Below are 18,350 nucleotides of genomic sequence, written 5' to 3'. Positions count from 1 at the left end.
GATGAAAAGAAATCAAATATGAGATTCCTTTATTAAACATGTAACTAATCATCATTATCGAGTAATCCTTTTGAAGAAGGAACTCATTTAGTCCGTAGTACCATATGATTTCGGACTATTTCAAGTCATAGAGTGACTTATGAAGGTTTACACAAAACTTGTTGTGATTTGCTTTTGGATTCGGAAGTATAAGCCCTTCAGGGACTTCAATAGAGATTTCCAAAATGAGTGACTCATATGGGTATGAAGCCACTTCATCCATCAACTGCATGGATATTATTTTTATTTTTATTGCCAATGGTATTTAGTATCGAAACATAATTTCACTCATTCCAAGAGGTTATGTTACATCGTAATCGATGTCGGGTCTATGTGTGAACCCTTTTTGCTACAAGCCTTGCTTTCTCACCACCTCATTGACTTTATCTATGAATGAGAAGTTTTTAGTATTCCATATAGAGGATACTTAGAGGAGTAGGTATTACTGCGGTAAATACCACTCGTTTGTGGAGTGAGTGCTATTCTTCATTACTTGCTTCCTTTTATGTGAACCAATATGAGTGCAAGAGGCACTCTACCATGGATTTTGGTTCAGGGCCCAAAAGGTTTTAGCAATTTGAGAAGAAATATATGTCGACAAATGTAGTCTTTAGTTTATATGATTCTAATGGAATCATTAAAGTTTGTGGATAATATATTCATTCCTTTTTAACTCCTTGTGATTTCCTATAACAAATGGAGTCAAGGTGTTTCGATATCCCAGCACCAAAACATTTGTGCACATTTATGTCGGGTATTGGATGATGAGCATCCAGTGAGGTGTCTTTCAACTTGATGTTGAATTACATTTACTGGATAAGGATTTGATTTCCTCTGTTTCCGCGGAACCATATGAGAAGCTATATCTGTTTTGTCAGATTTTCTCCCCTCTTGTTCTCATTTGGGGAGAAGAGTGGTTTATCAGGTACCTCCACTCTTGCTGACACTTTATTGCAGGAATATAGAATTTAGTGACACCTTGTGATCAGTAAATGTATGTGGCGGATTTGCAATGTGTTGCAAATATATGATTCTCTAAACTTCTAGTTCAGATTCTTTGAGTACGTGGATATAAGGATTGAATGTCAATAACATTTCTAATTTATTTCTCAGCATTCTTTGTGGTACTTATCTCCCCCTAATGCCGAAAAATATCCTTATTGCTGATGCAATCAGCATACGGGCTATGAATAATTTTGATTGACGAATAAATTTTATTCCTCACATAGATTTCTAATTTTTTGTGAGTGCCCGTTGATGTACGCTGGAGTGGTGATATCGGTATGTAACCGAATTATCGCAGATGGGAAATACTTTGTCGATTTCCACGTAGTTACTACAAGGGGAAAGTAGTATGATATGCAGTTGGTATGATTTAGATCATACTTACGGTGTGTAAGGCCGTATGTGTCCAGCAAGAGGCTGGTAAATCTACAATTCTTTAAAAATGGTCATGTAATTCATTTGACTATCTTTGATAAGAAATTTATTTAAACCATTCTGAGTATGTATATAGGGTACTGAATGTAATCAGAAAGTTCTCGTGAAATAAGTTCAACGACATTGTCCATTCGAATGGGTTAATCCTTTGTTCAGGAGAATTTGCTCCTACTTTGATAAGTTAAGCAATTTATTGGGTAAGATCATGGTTGTGTGTGATAAAGTGACACACTTAAAAACATTTTATGAATGTGTATATGTGTACCATGAAGTTTCTAAATTACCCCAGATAATGGTTCAACATTCCACATATATCTTTTGAATGTGTTCAAGAAAGAATAAGTGGCTCATTTAGAATTTTAAGGTGAGAGTGCCTTAAAACTGATTTCCCTATGACACATGTGGTGCACATAAAATCTGATGATTTGGGAACATTTGTAACTTGATAAGTTGTGACCAACAGAATTGTCAATAATTCTCTAATTATCCCCAAACCAGGATGACTAATGTTATGCAACCAAATATTTCATTTATTAAGATTTAGAAAATTATTATGTATGTGATAACCCACAAGTATAGGGGATCGCAACAGCTTTCGAGGGTAGAGTATTCAACCCAAATTTATTGATTCGACACAAGGGGAGCCAAAGAATATTCTTGAGTATTAGCAGTTGAGTTGTCAATTCAACCACACCTGGATAACTTAGTATCTGCAGCAAAGTATTTAGTAGCAAAAGTGGTATGATAATAATAGTAACGGTAGCAAAAGTAAAGATAAATGTTTTTGGGTTTTTGTAGTAGTTGTAACAGTAGCAACGGAAAAGTAAATAAGCGAAGAACAATATACGAAAAGCTCGTAGGCAATGGATCAGTGATGGGTAATTATGCCGGATGCGATTCCTCATGCAATAGCTATAACATAGGGTGATATAGAACTAGCTCTAGTTCATCAATGTAATGTAGGCATGTATTCCTTAAATAGTCACACGTGCTTATGGAAAAGAACTTGCATGACATCTTTTGTCCTACCCTCCCGTGGAAGCGGGGTCCTAGCGGAAACTAAGGGATATTAAGGCCTCCTTTTAATAGAGAACCGAAACAAAGCATTAGCACATAGTGAATACATGAACTCCTCAAACTACGGTCATCACCGAGAAGTATCCCGATTATTGTCACTTCGGGGTTGTCGGATCATAACACATAATAGGTGACTATAGACTTGCAAGATAGGATCAAGAACACACATATATTCTTGAAAACATAACAGGTTCAGATCCGAAATCATGGCACTCAGGCCCTAGTGACAAGCATTAAGCATAGCAAAGTCATAGCAACATCAATCTCAGAACATAGTGGATACTAGGGATCAAACCCTAACAAAACTAACTTGATTACATGATAAATCTCATCCAACCCATCACCGTCCAGCAAGCCTACGATGGAATTACTCACGCACGGCAGTGAGCATCATGAAATTGGTGATGGAGGATGGTTGATGATGACGATGGCGACGAATCCCCCTCTCCGGAGCCCCGAACGGACTCCAGATCTGCCCTTCCGAGAGAGATTAGGGCTTGGCGGCGGCCCCGTGTTGTAAAACGCGATGAAACTTTCTCTCTGATTTTTTTCTCCCCGAACGTGAATATATGGAGTTGGAGTTGACGTCGGTGGAGGTCCAGGGGGCCCACGAGATAGGAGGTCACGCCCTAGGGGGGGCGCGCCCCCCTGTATCATGGACAGGTTGTGGGCCCCCTGGCATTAATTCTTCGCCAAAAATTCTTATTAATTCCAAAAAGTGCCTCCGTGGATTTCCGGGACATTTCCGAGAACTTTTCTTTTCTACACATAAAACAACATCATGGCAGTTCTGCTGAAAACAGCGTCAGTCTGGGTTAGTTTCATTCAAATCATGCAAGTTAGAGTCCAAAACAAGCGCAAAAGTGTTTGGAAAAGTAGATACATTGGAGACGTATCAACTCCCCTAAGCTTAAACCTTTGCTTGTCCTCAAGCAGTTCAGTTGATAAACTGAAAGTGATAAAGAAAAAATTTTACAAACTCTATTTGCTCTTGTTGTTGTAAACATGAAAAGCCAGCATTCAAGTTTCAGCAAATATTATGAACTAACCATACTCACAATAACACTTAGGTCTCACAATTACTCATATCAATAGCAAAATCAGCTAGCGAGCCATAATAATAAAACTCGGATGACAACACTTTCTCAAAACAATCATAACATGATATAACAAAATGGTATCTCGCTAGCCCTTTCTGAGACCGCAAAACATAAATGCAGAGAACCTTTAAAGATCAAGGACTGACTAAACATTGTAATTCATGGTAAAAGAGAGCCATTCAAGTCATACCCAATATAAACCAATAATAATGAATGCAAATGACAGTGTGCTCTCCAGCGGGTGCTTTTAATAAGAAGGATGATGACTTAACATAAAAAGTAAATAGATAGGCCCTTCGTAGAGGGAAGCAGGGATTTGTAGAGGTGCCAGGGCTCGATTTTAAAATAGAGATTGAATAACATTTTGAGCGGCATACTTTTGCTGTCAACGCAACAACTATGAGATGGCTGTATCTTCCATACTAAATGCATTATAGGCAGTTCCCAAACAGAATGGTAAAGGTTTATACTCCCCCAACCACCAACAAGCCTCAATCCATGGCTTGCTCGAAACAACAAGTGCCTCCAACATACAACAGCCCTGGGGGAGTTTTGTTTAATTATTTTGATTTGCTTTGATCTTTTTGGATCATGGGACTGGGCATCTCGGTTACCGGCCCTTTCTCCTGAATGAGGAGCGGAGTCCACTCCTCTTGAGAATAACCCACCTAGCATGGAAGATATAGGCAGCCCTAGTTGTAACATGAGCTGCTCGAGCATACAAAACAGAATTTCATTTTCTAGGTTTGGAGTTTGTCACATACAAATTTACTTGGAACAGCAGGTAAATACCGCATATAGGTAGGTATGGTGGACTCATATGGAACAACTTTGGGGTTTAAGGAGTTTGGATGCACAAGCAGTATTCCCGCTTAGTACAGGTGAAGGCTAGCAAAAGACTGGGAAGCGACCAACTGAGAGAGCGACAACAGTCGTAAACATGCATTAAAATTAATTCACACCGAGTACAAGCATGAGTAGGATATAATCCACCATGAACATAAATATCGTGAAGGCTATGTTGATTTGATTCAACTACATGCATGAACATGTGCCAAGTCGAGTCACTCAATTAATTCAAAGGAGGATACCATCCCATCATATCACATCATAATCATTCTAATAGCATGTTGGCACGCAAGGTAAACCATTATAACTCATAGCTAATCAAGCATGGCACAAGCAACTATAATCTCTAAATGTCATTGCAAATATGTTTACTTCATAATAACTGACTCAGGAACGATGAACTCATCATATTTACGAAAACAAGAGAGGTCGAGTTCATACCAGCTTTTCTCATCCCAATAAGTCCATCATATATCATCATTATTGCCTTTCACTTGCACGACCGAACGATGTGTATAATAATAAGAGTGCACGTGCATTGGACTAAGCTGGAATCTGCAAGCATTCAACTCAAGAGAGAAGACAAGTAATATGGGCTCTAAGTTAAATAAACAATCATGCATATAAGAGCCACTAAGCATTTTCAATATAGTCTTCTCGACCCCCAAAAGAAAGAAAAGAAAAGAAAACTATTTACACGGGAAAGCTCCCAACAAGTAAAAGAAGAACGAGAAATCTTTTTGGGTTTTCATTTTAATTCTACTACAAGCATGGAAATTAAACTAACTAATTTTTTTTGGTTTTTTCTCAAGGTTTATCAAACACACAAGAAGAAAACTAGAAAAAGGAAATTTAAACTAGCATGGATAATACAATGAAAGAGCATGACCACCGACGACTAGTGTGTGAACATGAATGTAAAGTCGGTGAGAAATCCGTACTCCCCCAAGCTTAGGCTTTTGGCCTAAGTTGGTCTAATACCAATGACCGCCTGGCTGATATCCATAAGTGAAACTGGGGTTGTACTGAGATGCAGAGGCGGCCGCCTCCTGACCAGTAGCATGTTGACGAGCTGCCTCCATTCCCCTCTCATATTCGGTTGCTTCTTCCCTGGTGACAACAAATCTTCCTTTTGCCTAATAATCAAAAAGGTAGGGAGCAGGAAGAGTAACAGGGATGACGTGGCGTCTGTCATAGGTTAGTCGACAATGGAGGAATTGTTCATTCCTCTCAAGAAATGATGATCAAACATTGCTTCTTTATCCAAATAAACAGGAGGTACAATCATATCCCCCTCTCGTGGAGCTATATTAAGAAAATTAGCCACACGGGTTGCATAAATTCCTCCAAAGAAATCACCCCTTCTACCATTATTCTGCAACCTGCGTGCAACTATTGCCCCCAAGTTATAACATTTATAACCTGACACAACACTCTTGAGGACACAAAGATCAGGAGCACACATGTGACATGATATGCCCATTTTGCATCATGCTTTTATATCAATATTTATTGCATTATGGGATGTTATTTCACGTTATGTCACAATACTTATGGCTATTCTCTCTTATTTTACAAGGTTTACATGAAGAGGGAGAATGCCGGCAGCTGGAATTCTGGGCTGGAAAAGGAGCAAATATTGAAGGCCTATTCTGCGCAACTCCAAAAGTCCTGAAACTCCACAGAATACCTTAAAATAAATAACGAAAAATCATCGCCAAAGATGAAGGCCAGGGGGCCCACACCCTGCTCACGAGGGTGGGGGCGCCCCCCCCCCCCCGGGCGCACCCCCATACCTCGTGGGCCCCCTGGTGGCTCTCCGACGCCCATCTTCTCCTATATGAAGTCTTTCGATGAGAAAAAAATAGAAGGAAACCTTTCGGGACAAGACTCCACCGCCACGAGGCGGAACCTTGGCGGAACCAATCTAGGGCTCCGGCAGAGCTGTTCTGCCGAGGACACTTCCCTTCGGGAGGGGGAAATCATCACCATCGTCATCACCAACGCTCCACTCATCGGGAGAGGGCAATCTCCATCAACATCTTCACCAGCACCATCTCATCTCCAAACCCTAGTTCATCTCTTGTATCCAATTCTTGTCTCCAAGTCCGGGATTGGTGCCAGTAGGTTGCTAGTAGTGTTGATTACTCCTTGTAGTTGATACTAGTTGGTTTATTTGGTGGAAGATCATATGTTCAGATCCTTTATGCATATTATTACCCCTCTGATTATGAAGATGAATATGCTTTGGGAGTAGTTATGTTTGTTCCTGAGGACAAGGGAGAAGTCTTGCTATTAGTAGTCATGTGAATTTGGTATTCGTTCGATATTTTGATAAGATGTATGTTGTCTAACCTCTAGTGGTGTTATGTGAACGTATACTACATAACACTTCACCATTATTTGGGCCTAGAGGAAGGCATTGGGAAGTAATAAGTAGATGATGGGTTTCTAGAGTGACAGAAGCTTAAACCCTAGTTTATGTGTTGCTTCGTAAGGGGCTGATTTGGATCCATATGTTTCATGCTATGGTTAGGTTTACCTTAATACTTTTGTTGTAGTTGCGGATGCTTGCAATAGAGGTTAATCATAAGTGGGATGCTTGTCCAAGTAAGGGCAATACCTAAGCACCGGTCCACCCACATATCAAATTATCAAAGTACCAAACGCGAATCATATGAGCGTGATGAAAACTAGCTTGACGATATTCCCATGTGTCCTCGGGAGCGCTTTTCCTATTATAAGAGTTTGTCCAGGCTTGTCCTTTGATACAAAAAGGATTGGGCCACCTTGCTACACTTTATTTACTTTTATTACTTGTTGCTCCTTACAATTTATCCTATCACAAAACTATCTGTTACCACTTATTTCAGTACTTGCAGAGAATACCTTGCTGAAAACCGCTTATCATTTCCTTCTGCTCCTCGTTGGGTTCGACACTCTTACTTATCGAAAGGACTACGATAGATCCCCTATACTTGTGGGTCATCAAGACTCTTTTCTGGCGCCGTTGCCGGGGAGTGAAGCGCCTTTGGTAGGTGGAATTTGGTAAGGAAAAATTTATTTAGTGTGCTGAAATTTTCTGTCACTTGTTACTATGGAAAGTAATTGTCTGAGGGGCTTCTTCGGGGTATCTTCACCCCGTCCAGTAGAGCAAAGAGTTGCTCCTCAACCTACTAAACCTATTGAAAATGAAACTCTTTTTGAAATTCCTTCGGGTTTGATGAAAAAACTGCTAGCTAACACTTTTACAGGAGATGGAACAAAGCATCCTGATGAACATCTACGCTATGTGGATGATGTTTGTGGACTATTTAAGCTTGCAGGTATACCTGATGATGTTGTTAAGAAGAAGGCCTTCCCTTTATCTTTGAAGGGAGACGCATTGACATGGTATAGGCTATGTGATGATATGATATCATGGAACTATAAAAGATTGAAATTGGAATTTCATCAAAAGGATTACCCTATGCATCTTGTTCATCGTGGTCGCAATTATATATATAATTTTTGGCCTCGCAAAGGAGAAAGCATCGCTCAAGCTTGGGGGAGGCTTAATTCAATGTTATATTCATGCCCCAATCATGAGCTCGCAAGAGAAGTAATGATGCAAAGTTTTTATGCTCGGCTTTCTGATAACAATCGCACCATGCTCGATACTTCTTGTGCTGGCTCTTTTATGATGAAGTCTATTGAATTTAGATGGAATTTATTGGATAGAATTAAACGCAACTCTGAAGATTGGGACCTCAACGAAGGTAAGGAGTCAGGTATGACACCTAAGTTTGATTGTGTTAAATCTTTTATGGATACCGATATTTTCCGTAAGTTTAGCACTAAATATGGATTGGACTCTGAGATAGTAGCTTCTTTCTGTGAATCTTTTGCTACTTATGTTGATCTCCCCAAGGAGAAGTGGTTTAAATATCATCCTCCCATAGAAGTAAAAGTAGCTGCACCTATTAAAGTTGAAGAAAAGACTGTCACTTACAATGATCCTATTGTTCCCACTTCTTATGTTGAGAAACCACCTTTCCCTGTTAGAATGAAGGATCATGCTAGAGCTTCAACTGTTGTTCGTAAAAGCAATATTAGAACTTATATACCTCCTGAGCGAGCAAGTCAAAGTAGAACCTAATATTGCTATTGTTAAAGATCTCTTGTCTGATAATATTGATGGGCATGTTATTCAATTCTCTGGTGAAACTGCTAGAATTGCTAAACCCTGTGATAGAGATAAACATAGACCTGTGGTAGGCGTGCCTGTTATTTCTGTTAAAATAGGAGATCATTGTTATCATGGCTTATGTGATATGGGTGCTTGTGCTAGTGTTATGCCCATTGACTTATACAAAGAAATTATGCATGAAATTGCACCTGCTGAGTTAGAGGATATTGATGTTACAATTAAACTTGCCAATAGAGATACTATATCTGCAATAGGAATTGTTAGAGATGTTGAAGTCTTGTGTGGAAAAACCAAATATCCCGCTGATTTTCTTGTTCTTGGTTCTCCACAAGATAGCTTTTGTCCCATTATATCTGGTAGACCCTTCTTGAATACTGTTAATGCTAAGATAGACTACAAAAAGAATGTTGTTACTATTGGCTTGGATGATATCGTTCATGAGTTTAATTTCTCTAAATTTAGTAAACAACATCGTGAGGAAGAATTGCCTAGTAAGGATGAAATTATTGGTCTTCCTTCTATTTCCGTACTTCCTAGTGATCCTTTAGAACACTATTTGCTAGACCATGAAAATTATATGTTCATGAATGAAAGAAGGGAAATAGATGAAGTATTCTTTAAACAGGAACCTATTCTGCAACACAATTTGCCTGCTGAAATCCTAGGGGATCCTCCTCCACCCAAGGGTGATCCCGTGTTTGAGCTTAAACTGTTGCCTGATAATCTTAAATATGCTTATCTTGATGAAAAGAAAATATATCCTGTCATTATTAGTGCTAACCTTTCAGAGCATGAAGAAGAAAGATTATTGAAAACTCTGAAAAATCACCGTGCCGCTATTGGATATACTCTAGATGATCTTAAGGGCATCAGTCCCACTCTATGTCAACATAAAATAAATTTGGAAGCAGATGCTAAACCAGTTTTGATCCTCAACGACGTTTGAATCCGAAAATGAAAGAAGTGGTAAGAAAGGAAATACTCAAGCTTCTGGAGGCAGGTATAATTTATCCTGTTGCTGATAGTCAGTGGGTAAGTCCTGTCCATTGTGTCCCTAAGAAGGAAGGTATTACTGTTGTCCCTAATGATAAAGACGAATTGATTCCGCAAAGAATTATCACAGGTTATAGGATGGTAATTGATTTCCGCAAATTAAATAAGGCTACTAAGAAAGATCATTACCCCTTACCTTTTATTGATCAAATGCTAGAAAGATTATGCAAACATACACATTATTGCTTTCTAGATGGTTATTCTGGTTTCTCTCAAATATCTGTGTCGGCTAAAGATCAATCAAAGACTACTTTTACATGCCATTTTGGTACTTTTGCTTATAGACGTATGCCTTTCGGTTTATGTAATGCACATGCTACCTTTCAAAGATGCATGATGGCTATATTCTCTGACTTTTGCGATAAAATTTGTGAGGTTTTCATGGACGACTATTCCGTCTATGGTTCCTCTTTTGATGATTGCTTAAGCAATCTTGCTCGAGTTTTGCAGAGATGTGAAGAAACTAATCTTGTCTTGAATTGGGAAAAATGCCACTTTAGGGTTAATGAAGGTATTGTCTTGGAGCACAAAGTTTCTGAAAGAGGTATTGAAGTTGATAAAGCCAAGGTTGATGCTATTGAAAAGATGCCATGTCCCAAGGACATCAAAGGTATAAGAAGTTTCCTTGGTCACGCCGGATTCTATAGGAGGTTCATTAAGGACTTCTCAAAAATCTCTCAGCCTCTGACTAATTTATTACAAAAAGATGTACCATTTGTCTTTGATGATGATTGCATAGAAGCATTTGAAATACTTAAGAAAGCATTAGTCTCTGCACCTGTTGTTCAGCCACCTGATTGGAATTTACCTTTTGAAATTATGTGTGATGCTAGTGATTATGCTGTAGGTGTTGTTCTAGGGCAAAGAGTTGATAAGAAATTAAATGTTATCCATTATGCTAGTAAGAATCTAGACAATGCTCAAAGAAATTATGCTACTACCGAAAAGAAACTTTTAGCAGTTGTATTTCCTTGTGATAAATTCAGACCCTATATTGTTGATTCTAAAGTAACTATTCACACAGATCATGCTGCTATTAAATATCTTATGGAAAAGAAAGATGCAAAACCTAGGCTTATTAGATGGGTTCTCTTGCTTCAAGAATTTGATTTGCATATTGTTGATAGAAAAGGAGCTGAGAACCCCGTTGCAGATAACTTATCTAGGTTAGAGAATGTTCTTGATGACCCACTACCTATTGATGATAGCTTTCCTGATGAACAATTAAATGTCATAAGCACTTCTCATAGCACTCCATGGTATGCTGATTATGCTAATTATATTGTTGCTAAATTTATACCACCTAGCTTCACATACCAACAAAAGAAAAAGTTTTTCTATGACTTGCAACATTACTTTTGGGATGACCCACATCTTTATAAAGAAGGAGTAGATGGTGTTATTAGATGTTGTGTACCTGAACATGAACAGGAACAGATCCTACGCAAGTGTCACTCCGAAGCTTATGGAGGACACCACACTGGAGATAGAACTGCACATAAGGTATTGCAATCCGGTTTTTATTGGCCTACTGTCTTCAAGGATGCCCGTAAGTTTGTTTTGTCTTGCGACGAATGTCAAAGAATTGGTAATATTAGTAGACGTCAAGAAATGCCTATGAATTATTCACTTGTTATTGAACCATTTGATGTTTGGGGCTTTGATTATATGGGACCTTTTCCTGCCTCTAATGGATATACACATATTTTAGTTGATGTTGATTACGTTACTAAGTGGGTAGAAGCTATTCCAACTAGTAGTGCTGATCATAACACTTCTATTAAAATGCTTAAGGAAGTTATTGTTCCAAGGTTTGGAGTCCCTAGATACTTAATGACTGATGGTGGTTCACACTTTATTCATGGCGCTTTCCGTAAGATGCTTGCTAAATACGACGTTAATCATAGAATTGCATCTCCATATCACCCGCGGTCTAGTGGTCAGGTAGAATTGAGCAATAGAGAGCTAAAATTAATCTTGCAAAAGACTGTCAATAGGTCTAGAAAGAATTGGTCCAAGAAACTGAATGACGCGTTGTGGGCCTATAGAACTGCATACAGGAATCCTATGGGTATGTCTCCGTATAAAATGGTTTATGGAAAAGCATGTCACTTACCTCTCGAACTGGAACATAAGGCATATTGGGCTATTAAAGAGCTCAACTATGATTTCAAACTTGCCGGTGAGAAGAGGTTATTTGATATTAGCTCACTTGATGAATGGAGAACCAGCTTATGAAAATGCCAAGTTGTTTAAAGAAAAGGTTAGAAGATGGCATGAAAAAAGGATACAAAAGTGTGAGTTTAATGTAGGTGATTATGTATTGCTATATAACTCTCGTTTAAGATTTTTTGTAGGAAAACTTCTCTCTAAATGGGAAGGTCCCTACGTTATTGAGGAAGTCTATCGTTCTGGTGCCATAAAAATCAACAACTTCGCAGGCACAAATCCGAAGGTGGTAAACAGTCAAAGGATCAAACACTATATTTCAGGTAATCCCATAAATGTTGAAACTAATATTATTGAAACCGTAACCCCGGAGGAATACATAAAGGACACTTTCCAGAACGTTCCAGACTCTGATAAGGAATAGGTATGTGGTACGGTAAGTAAACCGACTCCAAAACAATTTTTAAGGCAATATTTCTCCGTTTTGGAATATTTAGAAAAATAGAAAAATAAGTAGCAGTCCGGGGAGGACACGAGGCCTCCACGAGGGTGGAGGGCGCGCCCTACCCCCTGGGAGCGCCCCCTACCTCGTGAGCACCTCGTGTGCCCTCCGGACTCCGTTTCCTTGCACGATATGTATTTTGGTCGATAAGAATTCATTATATATACTCCCGAAGGTTTTGACTCTCGTATCACGCAAATCTCCCCTGTTCTTGTTTCGAGTTGTTTTTCTAACAGGTCTAGATCATCATGACGACCCCAAGTGCTTCCAAGGACAAGTTCTTCGAGAAGGTGATCAACCCTTACCTCTCGGAGGTGCTGCGACACCCTCAAACCATTGAGATGCGTGATGGGTTGCTGCACATCCGCGATGTTGAGGGACCAAAGGGAACCGGAAGCATGGAGTAGAGGCTCGAAGCAATGGAGCAACAAGTTTTCAAGTGCCAGGGGATGGTGGAGCGTGGAATCAACGCTACCCACAAGATGCTCGTGGAGTTCACCAACAACTATGAGCCGGATGCCAAGAAGACCGAGGAGGCCATCTTCAAGCTACACGAGAAGATCGAGCACCTCCAAGCCCAAATCTATGATCTGCAAAACCAAAACTGTGAGTATGAATATAGATTCAAAAGGATGAGTTTGGCTGCAGATTTGAGGATTCCGGAGACTCGATCATCCTTCTATGATGGTGAGCCTATGACATGGAAGGTGGATGACAAGCTTGCATCATCAACAACACCTCCACCGCCAACAACAAAGAAGGAGACATAATCATCTGGGTATGGGCACTCCCCTTGGCAACTGCCAAGCTTGGGGGAGGTGCCATGGTATCGTATCACCATCACAACTCCTATCTTTACCGTTTTTCTTAGTTCGATCCTATTAGTAGTATCTTGATTTAGTAGAATAAAGTCATAGCATGATCTAGTTTTGAGTTTTGCTTTATGATCCTTCTTTGTAATCGAGTCCGTGAGCTATATAATAAAGATTAGTGTTGAGTCAAGGGCTTGAGTATTTTGCCATGATCTTGGGTGATTACAAGAAAAAGAATAAGAGAATCAAAGAATTCATATTGATCTTATTGAAGGTAATGACTTCACGTAGAAAGAGTATGATGATTAAAAGTTGTTGGGAGTTGGCAAATATAGCTTTGGTCATCGTTGCAATTAATAGGAAGTAATAAGGAAAGAGAGGTTTCACATATAGATATATTATCATTGATATCTTTTATGATTGGGAGCACTCGTTAAAATATGACATGCTAAAGAGTTGATGTTGGACAAGGAAGACAACATAATGAGTTATGTTTTCTTACATCTGAAATAAAGTATGTTGTCATGGCTCCTCAACCATGTTGAGCTTGCCTTTCCCCCTCATGCTAGCCAAATTCTCAGCACTAAGTAGAAATACTACTTGTGCTTCCAAATACCCTTAAACCAGCTTTGCCATGAGAGTCCACCATATCTACCTATGGAATGAGTAAGATCCTTCAAGTAAGTTGTCATCGGTGCAAGCAATAAAAATTGCTCTCTAAATATGCATGACTTATTAGTGCGGAGAAAATAAACTTTGTACGAACTTGTTGTGGACGCAATAAAAGCGACGGACTGCATGATAAAGGTACACATACAAGGGGCAATATAAAGTGACGTTCTTTTTCATTAAGATTTTGTGCATCAACCCTAAACGCGCATGACAACCTCTGCTTCCCTCTGCGAAGGGCCTATCTTTTATTATTATCCTCTACCTTATGCAAGAGTCACGGTCATCTTCACCTTTCCCTTTTTATTTTATCCTTTGGCAAGCTCAGCATGTTGGAAAGAACATGATATATATATATATATATCTAAATGGATGTAGGGGAGCATGAATTATTATTGTTGACATTACCCTTGAGGTAAAAGGTTTTGGGGCAAAACTATAAGCCCCTATCTTTCTCTGTGTCCGATTAAAACTCCGTAACCACAAGTATTGCGTGAGTGTTAGCAATTATGAAGGACTAAGTGATAGTTGAGTATGTGGACTTGCTCTTAAGCTCTGACATAGACTCTTTCCGATGTTATGATAAATTGCAATTGCTTCAATGACTGAGGGTATAATTTGTTGGTGCCCAGTAAGGTTTCTGATTCATACTTTGGCTTTGTGAAAAGATCATCACTTGAACATAAGTAATCATATGACAAAATCTATATATGTTGCTTTTATGAAATAATCATGATGCCTTCATGTATGTATTTTATTTTTATAGACGCCTCTACCTCTAAACATGAGGACATATTTATTGTTATCGGCTTTTCGCTTGAGGACAAGCTGAAGGAAATATGCCCTAGAGGCAATAATAAAGTTATTATTTATTTCCTCATATCATGATAAATGTTTATTATTCATGCTAGAATTGTATTAACCGGAAACATAATACATGTGTGAATACATAGACAAATCTATAGTCACTAGTATGCCTCTACTTGACTAGCTCATTAAATCAAAGATGGTTATGTTTCCTAACCATAGACATGTGTTGTCATTTGATTAATGGGATCACATCATTAGGAGAATGATGTGATTGACATGACCCATTCCGTTAGCCTAGCACTTGATCGTTTAGTATACTGCTATTGCTTTCTTCATGACTTATACAAAGTTCCTACAACTATGAGATTGTGTAACTCCCATTTACCGGAAGAACACTTTGTGTGCTACCAAACGTCACAACGTAACTGGGTGATTATAAAGGTGCTCTACAGGTGTTTCCGAAGGTACATGTTGGGTTGACATAATTCGAGATTAGGATTTGTCACTCCGATTGTCGGAGAGGTATCTCTGGGCCCTCTCGGTAATACTCATCACCTAAGCCTTGCAAGCATGTAACTAATGAGTTAGTTATGAAGATGATGTATTATGGAACGAGTAAAGAGACTTGCCGGTAACGAGATTGAACTAGGTATTGGATACCGACGATCAAATCTCGGGCAAGTAACATACCGATGACAAAGGGAACAAAGTATGTTGTTATGCGGTTTGACCGATAAAGATCTTCGTAGAATATGTAGGAACCAATATGGGCATCCAGGTCCCGCTATTGGTTATTGACCGAGAATGGTTTTAGGTCATGTCTACATAGTTCTCGAACCCGTAGGGTCCGCACGCTTAACGTTTCGATGACAGTTTTATTATGAGTTTATAAGTTTTGATGTACCGAAGTTTGTTCGGAGTCCCGGATGAGATCACGGGCATGACGAGGAGTCTCGGAATGGTCGAGAAATAAAGATTGATATATTGGAAGCCTATGTTTGGACATCGGAATGGTTCCGGGTGAAATCGGCATTTTACCGGAGTACCGGGAGGTTACCGGAACCCCCCGGGGGGTTAATGGGCCTACATGGGCCAAGAGGGAGAAGAGGGAAGGAGCCAGGAGGGGGCCGCGCGCCCCTCACCATCCTAGTCCGAATAGGACAAGGGAAGGGGGGCGGCGCCCCCCCTTTCCTTCCCCTCTTCCTCCTCTTTCCCCTTTCTCTCCTACTCCTACTTGGAAAAGGGGAGTCCTACTCCCGGTGGGAGTCCGGGAGTAGGACTCCCCCCTTGGCGCGCCCCCTAGGCCGGCGGCCTCCTCCCCCCTGGCTCCTTTATATACGGGGGCGGGGGGCACCCCATAGACACACAAGTTGATCTACGGATCGTTCCTTAGCCGTGTGCGGTGCCCCCTTCCACCATATTCCACCTCGGTCATATCGTCGCGGAGTTTAGGCGAAGCCCTACGCCGGTAGAACATCATCATCGTCACCACGCCGTCGTGCTGACGGAACTCATCTCCGGAGCTCGGCTGGATCGGAGACCGGAGATCGTCATCGAGCTGAACGTGTGCTGAACTCGGAGGCTCCGTACGTTCGGTGCTTGGATCGGTCGGATCGTGAAGACGTACGACTACATCAACCGCATTGTGATAACGCTTCCGCTTACGGTCTACGAGGGTACGTGGACATACACTCTCCCCTCTCTTTGCTATGTCATCACCATGATCTTGCGTGTGCGTAGGAAATTTTTTGAAATTACTACGTTCCCCAACAGTGGCATCCGAGCCTAGGTTTTATGCGTTGATGTTATATGCACGAGTAGAACACAAGTGAGTTGTGGTCGATACAAGTCATACTGCTTACCAGCATGTCATACTTTGGTTCGGCGGTATTGTGAGATGAAGCGGCCCGGACCGACATTACGCGTACGCTTACGCGAGACTGATTTCACCGTTACGAGCACTCGTGCTTAAAGGTGGCTGGCGGGTGTCTGTCTCTCTCACTTTAGCTGAATCGAGTGTGGCTACGCCCGGTCCTTGCGAAGGTTAAAACAGCACTAACTTGACGAACTATCGTTGTGGTTTTTGATGCGTAGGTAAGAACGGTTCTTGCTAAGCCCGTAGCAGCCACATAAAATTTGCAACAACAAAGTAGAGGACGTCTAACTTGTTTTTGCAGGGCATGTTGTGATGTGATATGGTCAAGACGTGATATTTTATTGTATGAGATGATCATGTTTTGTAACCGAAGCTATCGGCAATTGGCAGGAGCCATATGGTTGTCGCTTTATTGTATGAAATGCAAACGCCCTGTAATTGCTTTACTTTATCACTAAGCGGTAGCGATAGTCGTAGAAGCAATAGATGGCGTAAACGACAACGATGCTACGATGGAGATCAAGGTATCGCGCCGGTGACGATGGTGATCACGACGGTGCTTTGGAGATGGAGATCACAAGCACAAGATGATGATGGCCATATCATATCACTTATATTGATTGCATGTGATGTTTATCCTTTATGCATCTTATCTTTCTTTGATTGACAGTAGCATTTTAAGATGATCTCTCACTAAAATTATCAAGTAGTGTTCTCCCTGAGTATGCACCGTTGCCAAAGTTCGTCGTGCAGAGACACCACGTGATGATCGGGTGTGATAAGCTCTACGTCCATCTACAACGGGTGCAAGCCAGTTTTGCACACGCAGAATACTCAGCTTAAACTTGACGAGCCTAGCATATGCAGATATGGCCTCAGAACACGGAGACCGAAAGGTCGAGCGTGAATCATATAGTAGATATGATCAACATAGTGATGTTCACCATTGAAAACTACTCCATCTCACGTGATGATCGGTTATGGTTTAGTTGATTTGGATCACGTGATCACTTAGATGACTAGAGAGATGTCTGTCTAAGTGGGAGTTCTTAAGTAATATGATTAAATGAACTTAAATTTATCATGAACTTAGTACCTGATAGTATTTTTCTTGTCTATGTTTGTTTGTAGATAGATGGCTCGTGCTGTTGTTCCATTGAATTTTAATGTGTTCCTTGAGAAAGCAAAGTTGAAAGATGATGGTAGCAATTACACGGACTGGGTCCGTAACCTGAGGATTATCCTCATTGCTGCACAGAAGAGTTACGTCCTGGAAGCACCGCTGGGTGCCAGGCCTGCTGCTGATGCAACTGACGACGTTAAGAACGTCTGGCAGAGCAAAGCTGATGACTACTCTATAGTTCAGTGTGCCATGCTTTACGGCTTAGAACCGGGTCTTCAACGACGTTTTGAACGTCATGGAGCATATGAGATGTTCTAGGAGTTGAAGTTAATATTTCAAGCAAATGCCCGGATTGAGAGATATGAAGTCTCCAATAAGTTCTATAGCTGCAAGATGGAGGAGAATAGTTATGTCAGTGAACACATACTCAGAATGTCTGGGTATAATAATCAGTTGATTCAACTGGGAGTTAATCTTCCTGATGATAGTGTCATTGACAGAATTCTCCAATCACTGCCACCAAGCTACAAGAGCTTCGTGATGAACTATAATATGCAAGGGATGAACAAGACTATTCCCGAGCTCTTCGCGATGCTGAAAGCCGCGGAGGTAGAAATCAAGAAGGAGCATCAAGTGTTGATG

This window comes from Triticum dicoccoides, chromosome 5B, assembly GCF_002162155.2.
Source record: "Triticum dicoccoides isolate Atlit2015 ecotype Zavitan chromosome 5B, WEW_v2.0, whole genome shotgun sequence".
NCBI classification, from domain to species: domain Eukaryota; kingdom Viridiplantae; phylum Streptophyta; class Magnoliopsida; order Poales; family Poaceae; genus Triticum; species Triticum dicoccoides.
The sequence above is the reverse complement of the archived record's forward strand: the minus strand, read 5'-3'. Positions refer to the sequence as shown.